The following is an 11,301-nucleotide window of genomic DNA, read 5'->3' as shown; positions in this document are numbered from 1 at the left end:
ACTGTCTCAGCTGCCCTCTGGGCTCTACTGACTCCCAGGTCGGGGAGTAGATGGAAGTGTCTCCATTTCTCTTCCTTCTCCCTTTTCCTAGGTCATTATCCCTTTACAGTTACTTCCACCTGTACCCTGGACCCTCCTCTCTCGGAGGAAGCATCCTCTCCACACTGTTTGACCAACCTCACCCCCGACCCGGCACCTCAACAACTCACCACGTCCCCTCCTCCACCAGACCTCAGTCCTCTCTCTGGATATCACAGGCTTCTGTACTCTGCTCCCTCACAGCTTCCCCAGGCCACCCTGTGAGTCTTGTTTTCCAGTCACATGCTCTTGCTTCCTAGTCACATGGTATTCTTTGTACCATAACTTCCTGCCTGGGATAACCATCATCCCCCCTCCCTCCCTGTCCACAACGTTTAGAACCCAGCCATCCTGGGATGTCCTCCTCGACCGCTCTCACCCTCTGGGTCTCCTCTCCCCCAGACGACGTTCCATTTCAGTCCTCATGTATAGGACACACATACATGTCTGTACACATATAGACGTGTGCATATGTACGTGGATCTATGTTCACCTGGGTTCAGATATTGACTCGATGAGAACATGACCTCCTTTAAATTAATTTTGCGTCTCTATTTGAGGACTCTCTTTATGCCTGACTTAGTTGTAGGCTTATAATAGACTTTATGTGAATAAAAATGTAGTGACTGCTTCAAACCATGTATTAAAGAAAAATACGTGTGTGAGAATACACCAAATAATGAAAAAGAGCTAATGACAGAAAGGAACTGTGTCTTGCCTACCTCTGTTCCTGGTTTCAGCCTTTACTTCGCCGGTCATTCTCTCAGTAGCTGTGGTCTTGATGGTTTGCTTACACAGCTATTTCTTGCTTTATCAGCTTAGACAATAATATTGACTCTCCTCGGTGAAAATTGAGAATTTACCTCATTTTTACTAATTCTTTCCTCCCAGCGTTTGATATTTATATTTGTTATTTTTGGTCTTTTGGTCTTTGGTTGTCCTTGTAAATTTGAACATTATACTTATTCCTCTATTTTCTGTCCCCTTAATTTAAAAATATAAATTAGTATATAACCGATTACTTAATGCGAGAGAGTTTGAGCTGATAACAGCTTGCTGAGTATTAACAATTTCCTTTCATGGTATTATGAGTGTATCAAGGAACATATATATATGGTATATATTATATATATGCATATATATGCATATATAATATATATCCCATATAAATATACATATATGCATATATATAATATATATCCCATATAAATATACATATCCCCTGTAAAGCCTAGCTGTCTCACGGCATCCAAAATAATGGAAAAGCAATTGGCATTATTACTACAGATGCTTGTGAAATCATCAAAAATGAAATATTTGCAAAACATAATGATTTTTCCATTACAAATACTTATAATTTAGTGTATATTCTTTTATCCCATTATACAGAGTTAAGGAATTATAATACTGTTAAACTGAAAGGCTAGTCTTTTACATGAGCCATTATTATTGTGTGCTGAATTTAAGTTAATTACCACTGTAACGATTCCCCTGATTCTGGAGAGGAACAGAAGGGATGGGAAAAGTGCTGAGACTTGGTGAGACAGGATGGTAGCTGTGAGGAACCAGGGGGAAGGACAGGCAGGGAGTTGGGAGGAAAGGCATGTAGGCAAAGAACTACTTTTGATGGCAAAATTTTTGTTAAGATTGGGATATTTGGGGCCCAATGTCTTATTAGGACACAGATTCAAAATACGTGATAGAAAACTAAAGTGGCACAGAAAATACATAGTGAAAAGTATGTTCCTCTGATTCATGTACTCCAGGCATTCAGTTGTCAGTTTCTTGCATGTGCATATACAAAGATAAAGCTGTATCTTTATTTTCCTCCACATATTGTAGCATGCTGTGAACACCTACCTGCACCTTGCCGTTTGCCTTTTAACAATTTAATTGGGATAATTTTATAAAAGCTCAAAGAGAGCCGCTACATTTTTGTCTTTTAACATTCCACAGATGTACCATCGTTTATATAAGTTATTATGGAACGATTTCAAAGATAGGTTATTTAAATACATTTTCGGAATTTATTGTTTAAAGGCCCCAAGGAAGACTTCCTCAGTGGTTTCCAGCCTTTTGCTATGTGAAACAATGTTGCAACTTATATCCTCTCAGATAAGTTACTTTTGTATATGTGTGAGCATATTAGTATTTTCAGTTTCTATAAGTTACTGAGTCAAAGGGTACATGAATTTAAAATTTTCGTAGGTGTTATGTATTTACAAATAGATAGCTATGTTATATACAAGTAGATACTTGAAAATTTTTTCTTCACATAAGTCGTATCAATTTACACTCCTACTCTTTTAAAAAATGTTTTAAAAAATGTTATTGTGGTAAAAAAACATAAAACATAAAACCTATCTTAATCAGCTCAAAGTGTACATAAAACATAAAACCTATCTTAATCAGCTCAAAGTGTACAATTCATTAGTGTTAAGTATATTCACATTCTTGTGCAACCAATCTCCAGAACTTCATCATCTTGCAAAACCAGAACTCTTTATCCCTTAACCAGCCCCCCATAGCCCCATCCCTTAATAACTACCATTCTACTTTCTGTGTCTATGAATTTGAATATTCTAGATACCTCATATAGGAATCATACAGTATTTGTCTTTTTGTGACTGGTTTATTTCACTTCGCATGGTGTCCTCAAGGTTCATCCATGTTGTAACACGTTGTCGGAATTCCTTTCTAATGCTGACTCGTTTTCCATTGTATGGCTATGCCACAGTATGTTTACCCATTCATCTGTCAACAAACTCAAGTTTCTTCCATTTCTTGGCTCTTGGGAATACTGGTGCTATGAACATAGGTGTGCAAATATTTCTTTGAGATCGTGCTTTCGGTCCTTTTGGATATATTCACAGAAGTGGAACGTTTGGATCATATGGTAATGGTGTCCTTAATTTTTTGAGGAACGATACTTAATTAATACTTAAATTAAAAAATTAATACTTAATTTTTTTTCCATTGCTACTATACCATCTTATATTTCCGCCAACAGTACCACTCCCGCGTTATGAATGAGATCATCTGCTCTCTAACACCCCTGCCATAGTACATGATTTCACGGCACTTTACTTTTACTTGGCATTAATCTCCCTATCTCCCTTTCTGTCTTTCTCTCTCTCTGTATTTCTCTTTCCATAAATGAGTCTGAGCACCCTTTCATCTGTTAATAAGCATCGTTTATTGCCTTTACTGTGAACTGTGACAATATCCTTGGTCCATTTTCCATTGAATTTTTAGCCTCTTTATTTGTAAAGATTTTTTTCTGTATTAAATAAATAAGCCTGTTTTCTGTAATATGAGACGCAAATCGTATTTTCCCCTTTGTGATTGTCTTTTGATTTCTGATCGTGGTGATTTTGTTTTCCCCTAGACACATGTACCATCTTGCTGTAATCGAATTGATTACACTCTATGGCTTCTGCGTTGTTTCATAGTTTTTTGTTTGTTTGTTTACAAAGTCCTTTTTCTGCTTCAAGAGTATAACAAGTTTTCCCATGTTTTCTTCAGGTATTTTTATGGTTTCTTTTTAAATGCTTGATTTTTGATATGTGGAATTCATTGTGTTATAGGTGTGGGGATAAGGATCCAACTTTATTTTCTTTCAGATGCCATTCATTGTCTCAGCAACTTTCTAGTATTTTTTTCCCCCTGATACGTGGGAATTATTAGGGTTGGAAACCTGTGCTTTGGAAACTTGTTCTTTCATACTGTTAGCAAATCCATTTAGTAATACTTCCTCTCACATACCTTAGTTCATCATAAAATGTAAAATAGCCTGTAAAATACGAAATAATAGAAGAATGGAGATTTTTATTTATGCTTGGGTTAGGAATTTCAGGAAAGGCAAGGATACATGTGGAAGTTGTGCTCATGGTAGGAATCAAAGGGAGAAAATCCAGAGGATCATGGAAAGAATTGTTGGACCACTTGCACAGCTTCTCTTTACCCCAAAATATTGGGGAACATTGGGATCTCCCCCATATTACAAATCACAAATACTTTATTAATTATGTGATTAGTACTTTAGTACCTATTTCTTTCAATAATCCCCAGGAGGGCAGGGGGCATGCTACGTCATTTATTAACGTCTTGTTGGCAACTATCAGAGTACCTGCCTCAACCAGTACGTCCTGCATGACTGAACTTCTGAAATCCACAAACGTATCCGACACCATTAGCCCCGGCAATCTGTGCACGATTTAGGGAGAGACCCTGCATCTCGATTTTCATCTTTACAAGCCTTGCAATGGTAAGTGTTCATTCTCTGCTCTCAGAATAAATTAATTCCTACTGTTAGCAATGGCGACAGTCCCCCAATAGCAAATGCTCTAGTTCATGATGGACTGGTGAGGTGAATACTTTAGTCACTCAAGGTTATGAAGCTCTTGGGAACTCAGGAAGTTGAAGAAAATCTCAAAGTCTCACATGAAGAGCAGTTGGAAATGCTTTCATTAAGCCTTACAGATATCAGAATGTTGACCGTATTTTCTCATCAGCAAAGGAAAACATGAGGAAAATTGGGACGTTCTTACTTCTGCCTGCCTTCTTTGAAGAGGTCTCACGTTGAAAAGATCAACATGGAAACACTGACATTCCCACTTGAATTAAAATGAATTATATGTTACATACAGTTATAAGTTTATAGTTTAAAGGTAGAAACAAATAAACGTAACATGTGTTACTTGTTAATTCAGGGCAGTTATTTTATTTAGAAGAGATTTATTCCCTTCCCAATGAACTAATCTTACTGCTTCTAGCTAGGCTTCCTCAAGATTTTAAAATGTAACCAGATCGATGCCCGCTTTTCAAAACAACATGCATTTTTGTGAAGTGAAGAATGCAGGTTGCTATTTCATTGCCTCTGAAGACAAAAGGGAAACAAATTTGCTTTCAAGCTAAAATAACTTATTTTTAAGGTAAAGCGTGTGTCATCTCTATGGTGAGTTGACAAAATTTGCAAGGAGTTAACTTCCAGGCTGGCAGATCAGCAAGAATGTAGTTACAGAGTCCAATTATGTGACACCAGAGAAGGGGTTCTTTTAAGGGAAAGCTAAAGAAACAATCACAGAACTAAAACCTTCTAAAGAACCCACAGTCAGGAGACGGCCAAAATATAGCAACTGAGAAAGAAACTCATCTGAGACAGAAACACAGAGTGGCTTTTGCTTGGAGAGTGTTGTAAAAACACTAATGATACACACACCCTAATTAGGTGGCAAATCAACCTTACAGAAAATGTCTGAATTACGTAACACTCTTAAACTAATTTTGAATCTTTACTGTAGGTTGTACCTGATGGATGAAAAAAAGTCCAGTAAATGAAAGCACCCAATATTTGCGTTACTTTGTGTACAGTTGCATTAAGGCTACTTTATATTCTACGCCTTTCACTGGACATGATTTTTGTATCCATATTTGCTTCTAGCGACATGGTCCAACACTCTTTTCTTTTAGGAGATACATAGTTTATAGAACTTTTAAAAAATTTATTTAGGGAAAGGAGTTTTGTGACTTTCAAATGCACGCATAAGTGCTGACAGGACGAGGGGGAAGTGGGAAAGTGGAAGTTGCCTATGCATTTAAGAGAATCCTGGAAGGGCTTTAACAAACAGATAAGATGTGCTTCGAATGAGCTCATCCATCCTTTGAATAAAAACTGCTGGGAAGGTGGTGCTTAAGCAGTTTGTGGTCTTTGATGCAAATGGGGTTGACATTCTAGTTGCTTACCACATTGTTCAAGCTCCCTTTCAAAGCCCAGCACCCAAACCTCAGCCCCACAGAGTTCAAAGGGCTGTGCAGCATGCGCTGGTCCACAGCCCTGTCTGCACATTAGAATTCCTGGTCAGAATTCCAGACACCCAGGCCTTATCTCTGATCGACTACTTCAAGAAGGGGTCTGGATATGGGTGTTTTGTTTTTTTTTTTCAAAACTCCCCACGTGACTATAAGGTACAGCCAGAGCCGAGAATTACAGGTCAAGAGAATAACTTAACAATGACATTCTCTGGACCCTTTGATTTCTATAATCAAGTAGATTTAGGTCACCAGGAAGCAAAAGGCTTATCTGGATTCCCTAGGTAGCGAATTTGTCAACATATCCCACCCGCTATAGTGGGAAAATGGACCTGCCCGATGCACAGATGTGTTAAGATAGAAATATTCATTGAACAAACGTTTACTGAGCTAGTATCATATGCTCTGTTTCAGGCAATGTGAATGATTTAAAAATGAAGAAGACATCATTTCCCCTGTTTTCATAGTATAATCGGAAAGATAAAAAATGTAAAGTGAGTAACACTACTATATGGCAAAATCTGCTTTGATTCACAAGAGACGTACAGGCCGAATGCAGCCAGAGCTCAACATTTCTTTGGGTGGGGAGGCCTTGAGGAGGAAGGGACGTTTGAGCTGCCCCTGACCGCTGGGGAGAAGGGTACATGCTGAGGTGTGGAAGAAGCAGGAGGAGAGCTGAACCTGGAGGGAACAGAGTGAGACAGGGCAGCGGGAAAGAGCCCGGGGCGTAGGAGAGAGGGCGTGTGACTCGGGGCCTCACCGGCATTTGCATGGAGCAAAGGGTTAAAGGATCAGATAGCACAGGTCTTGAAATGCATTAGAGGGTCCTACATTTTGTGTTAATCATGTATAAGGTGCCTCATTAGAGACACTTTGCCTCCGGAAAACTTGGGAGCGCGTTGATGTAAAAATCCGAGATTGAAAAATGTTCTATCTTCGTAGAAGCCCGTAGAGGTAAAGATGCCTACATCCATCCCTGTCTGGCCTAAGGTTTCTTAGAATTGTTCATTCTCCCAGTGTGGCCTCTGAGAAGGCTAGGGAAATGCTGTGTTTTTTTTTCCCCCCTGCCACATTCAATAATGGTTAAAGACTTAATTATCTTTTTATGAGCCCAACAGTCCTAGTTTCTGTTGCTCAAACACAAAGACGTCATCTGTCTTGGGTAGACATTCGGCTGTTGAATTGGAGCGAAGGAATGGCGACGGGGGTGGGCGGGTGGGGTGGGGTGGGGGGTAGAGGTGCATAATGTGCCGGGGAAGGTGACAGTGCGCCCTGGAGATGTGGGATCCCGGAGGAGCTGACCCACAGATGAAGTGAGATGGGCTCACAAGAGGGCCCAACCCTGTGCACAGCACCTGGTCAGCACAGAGTGATGGCCTGAGAACATTTAAGGAATCAATTAAGAAATGGTGAACCCAGTGAAGTATGAATCTTGTGCTTTTTTTCTTTTCTGTCATTTTAAGCAATGCTTTCCTTTTATTTCTTACAATATTATCGTGAAAGATTACAAAGACAAGTATAGAATACTAATGCTAAGTTTTTATGAGAATCTCAGCATTAGGCCATATTTGTGTCACATTTTTTTAAGAAATAAAACTTCAGTGCACACAGGGGTGGCTTAGTTGGTTAAGCATCAGACTTTGGCTCAGGTCACGATCTTATGGTTAGTGAGTTCGAGCCCTGCGTCGGGCTCTCTGCTGTGAGTGCAAAACCCTCTTCGGATCCTCAGTCTTCCTCTCTCTCTGCCCCTCTCCCACTCTGTCGCTCTCAAAAACAATTAACATTAAAAAGAATGTTTAAAGGAATAAAACTTAAATACAAGATGCACCTACAAAAATCTATGTTGTTTATGGTTTTAAATGTGGACACAAATAGTATTTTACTATATACATTGTGTGGCAACTTCCTTTTTTAAAACTCAACATTCTCATAGGAGATTTATTCATATTGGTTCTTTTTTTTTTTTTTAATTTTTTTTTTTTTCAACGTTTATTTATTTTTGGGACAGAGAGAGACAGAGCATGAACAGGGGAGGGGCAGAGAGAGAGGGAGACACAGAATCGGAAACAGGCTCCAGGCTCTGAGCCATCAGCCCAGAGCCCGACGCGGGGCTCGAACTCACAGACAGCGAGATCGTGACCTGGCTGAAGTCGGACGCTTAACCGACTGCGCCACCCAGGCGCCCCTCATATTGGTTCTTAAAAAATTTTTTTTTAGTGTTTATATTTGAGAGAGAGAGAGAGAGAGAGAGAGAGACAGAGACGGAGTGCAAGCAGGGGAGGGGCAGAGAGAGGGGGGAGACATAGAATCTGAAGCAGGCTTCAGGCTCTGAGCTGTCAGCATAGAGCCTGATGCAGGACTCCAACCTGTGAACCAGAAGATCATGACCTGAGCCAAGGTCGAATGCTCAACCAACTGATCCACCCAGGCACCCCTTGATTCTTTAAAAAAAAATTTTTTTTAATGTTTACTTATTTTTGCAAGAGAGACAGAGTGCAAGCAGGGGAGGGGCAGAGAGAGAGGGAGACACAGAATCTAAAGCAAGCTCCAGGTTCTGAGCTGTCAGCACAGAGCCTGACGCAGGGCTCCATCTCATAACTGTGAGATCATGACCTGGGCCAAAATCAAGAGTCAGACGCTTCAGCGACTGAGCCACCCAGATGCCCCCATACTGGTTTTCTTCAATGGCTGTTTAAGTGTATCATGTTATTGGAATATACTGCAACTTGCTTATCCATTCACATTGATAGATATTTGGGTTGTTTCCAAATGTTTACTTTACAAATGATGCTGTAGTGAATATTTCTGTATGCCATTCCCTGTGCGGATGTGAGAGAGTCTCTAGGACATATATCCAGCAGGGGAAGTCTTGGGTCCTTGGATATAAGGGTTTTGGAGGTTATATGGTTGAATGGCTCTTGAAAGTGGTGGCACCAATTTAAATGTCCACCAGCAGTCTAGAGGAGCCCCCCATTGCTTCACCCAATGCCTTCCACCATGTGGTGTCTCCGACTGTGGGGTGAGTTTATTGGTTTGAGTGATTAAGATGTGGGTACTGCATAGGGGATCTTTTGGAGATGATAAAAATGTTCTTAAATAGGAATGTGGTGATAGTTGCACAACTGTATCAGTTTACTTGAAAGATCGGTGAGCTGTGTATTTAAAACTGGCGCCCTGACGGAGCCTTTCGTGTTCCACCTGCTCACCTCCCTCCCGCCCCTCTCACCTGTAGTACTCAGATTACTCCACATTCTACCTCTCTGCTCACCTTCCCTCTTTTCACCCCAATGAAATCAGATGTCTCACTGGAAAAGTTTAGACTGATTGATGCACAAAAAGTTATTCATGACCGATAACGTGTTTTTGTTTTGTTTTAGTTTTTTTGTTTTGTTTTGTATTTTAAGCAGAATCATGGAAATATAACCATTTGGAAAGATCTTGTAGAGTCTGCCGGGGCGGCCATAACAAAATACCACAGATGGCGGCTGGGGCGTGGGGGTACCCAAACAGCGTAAATTTATTTCCTTACAGTTTTAGAGGCTGAAAATCCACAGTGCAGGTACTGTTGGTTTCTGGTGAGCCCCCTCTCCCTGGTTTGTAGATGGCTGACTTCTCCTTGTCTCTTCACATAGTCTTTTCTCTGTGCACCTGCACGCTTGGTGTCTCCTCCTCTTTGTATATGGAGACCAGTCCCATTGGATTAGGGCCCCACCTTTTTTTTATTTACCCTTAATTACCTTCCTAAAGGCCCCTCCAAACACAGTTACACTGGGAGTTAGGGTTTCAACATATGGATTTGGGGGGAACAAAACTCAGTCCATAACAGATCTTACAAATAGGTCATTTGGCCTTGTCATTTGCAGAGGTAGAAGATGCTGATGAAAAAATCTGTAGACCTATCAGGAGGAAACGATCGTTTTACATTTGGACTAATTTTTGGAAGAAGCAAAATGAATTTAGCAACAGAAAGACTTCACCAGAATATTTGTTGTTCTGGTTATTTATTGCTGTGTAACAATTTATCCCAAACATTGTGGTTTAAAACAACAATCATTTTATTATGCTCATGGATTCTGTGGTCAAGAATTTGGGCATCACCTGGCTGAGTGGTTTGGGTTCTGGGTCTAACATGTTGCAGTTAGGTATGGCTGAAGCCAAGCTGGCAGCTGGTAGCTCTCTCTTCATGAAGTCTCAGGGCCCCTCCATGTGGAACAGTGGCCTCAGAGCTTTAACATGTGTCCTAAAGAATCGGGTAGAAGCGGAATTGCCTTCTAGGACCTGACCTGAGGTCACATAACATCACTTCCCCACAGAGTTTCAAAGGGAGGGAACACAGACCCCCCCCCCCCCCACCTCTCAATGAGGGGAATGTCATAATCACTTTGTAAGAATATGTATGATGGTATGATGTATGATGTATGATGTATGATAGTATGATGTATGGCCGTAATTTTAGAAAGATTTATTTTTGTAATTATTCTCAGGTATAAATAGGAATATACACTGTTTGAAGAAACATTTGCATGGGGAAAGTGTCTTCTTTCCTTGCGGATTCTCCTTCATTTGCAGCCCAAACAGGGGCTGGACAGCTCTGGATTCAAGCCGTTGTCCTTGTCAGGTCCTTCCACTTTTATGGGTTAATTCCATGTCCCGTTTGATTAACTATCTGTTAGGACATCGTATTTCTCTTAACTGACCACAGAGTATCCCTTCTTTAGATAGTGGCTGAGGGGCTTAAACACTAGCTCAGGATTACCCAATGTTACGGTTATGGGGCTGAACTATGTCTCCCTAAAATTCATATGTTGAAGTCCTAATTCCCAGTAATTCAGAATGTGACTATGTTTGGAGATAAAAATCTTTAAGAAGGTAATTAAATTAAAATGAGGTCATTAGGGTGGGCCCAATCCAATATGACTGGGGTCCTTGTAAGAAGAGGTGTTGGAGCCAGACACACACAAGAAGAAGAACCATAGAGAAGAACCACACAGAAGACACACAGAGAATACAGCCACCTGTAAACCAGAGAAAGGTGGCTCAGAAGGACCCAAACCTGCTGATACCTTAGTTTTGAACTTCTAGTCTCCAGAACTGTGAGGAAAAAAAAAATCTGTTGTCAAGCCATCCAGTCTTTGGTACTTTGTTATAGCAGCTCCAGCAAGCAAGTTCATTCACGTATCAAAGGTTTGACCGTGTGAAGTGTACTTTGAGGGGTGACTTTGAAGGCTCTGTTTCTCTCGCCATGTTTTCCAACTTTTTGTTTTTTGTTTTTTTTTTTTCAACGTTTATTTATTTTTGGGACAGACAGAGACAGAGCACGAACGGGGGAGGGGCAGAGAGAGAGGGAGACACAGAATCGGAAACAGGCTCCAGGCTCTGAGCCATCAGCCCAGAGCCCGACGCGGGGCTCGA

The sequence above is a fragment of the Leopardus geoffroyi genome, chromosome D3 (assembly GCF_018350155.1).
Source record: "Leopardus geoffroyi isolate Oge1 chromosome D3, O.geoffroyi_Oge1_pat1.0, whole genome shotgun sequence".
NCBI lineage: Eukaryota > Metazoa > Chordata > Mammalia > Carnivora > Felidae > Leopardus > Leopardus geoffroyi.
This window is presented reverse-complemented; position numbering follows the sequence as displayed.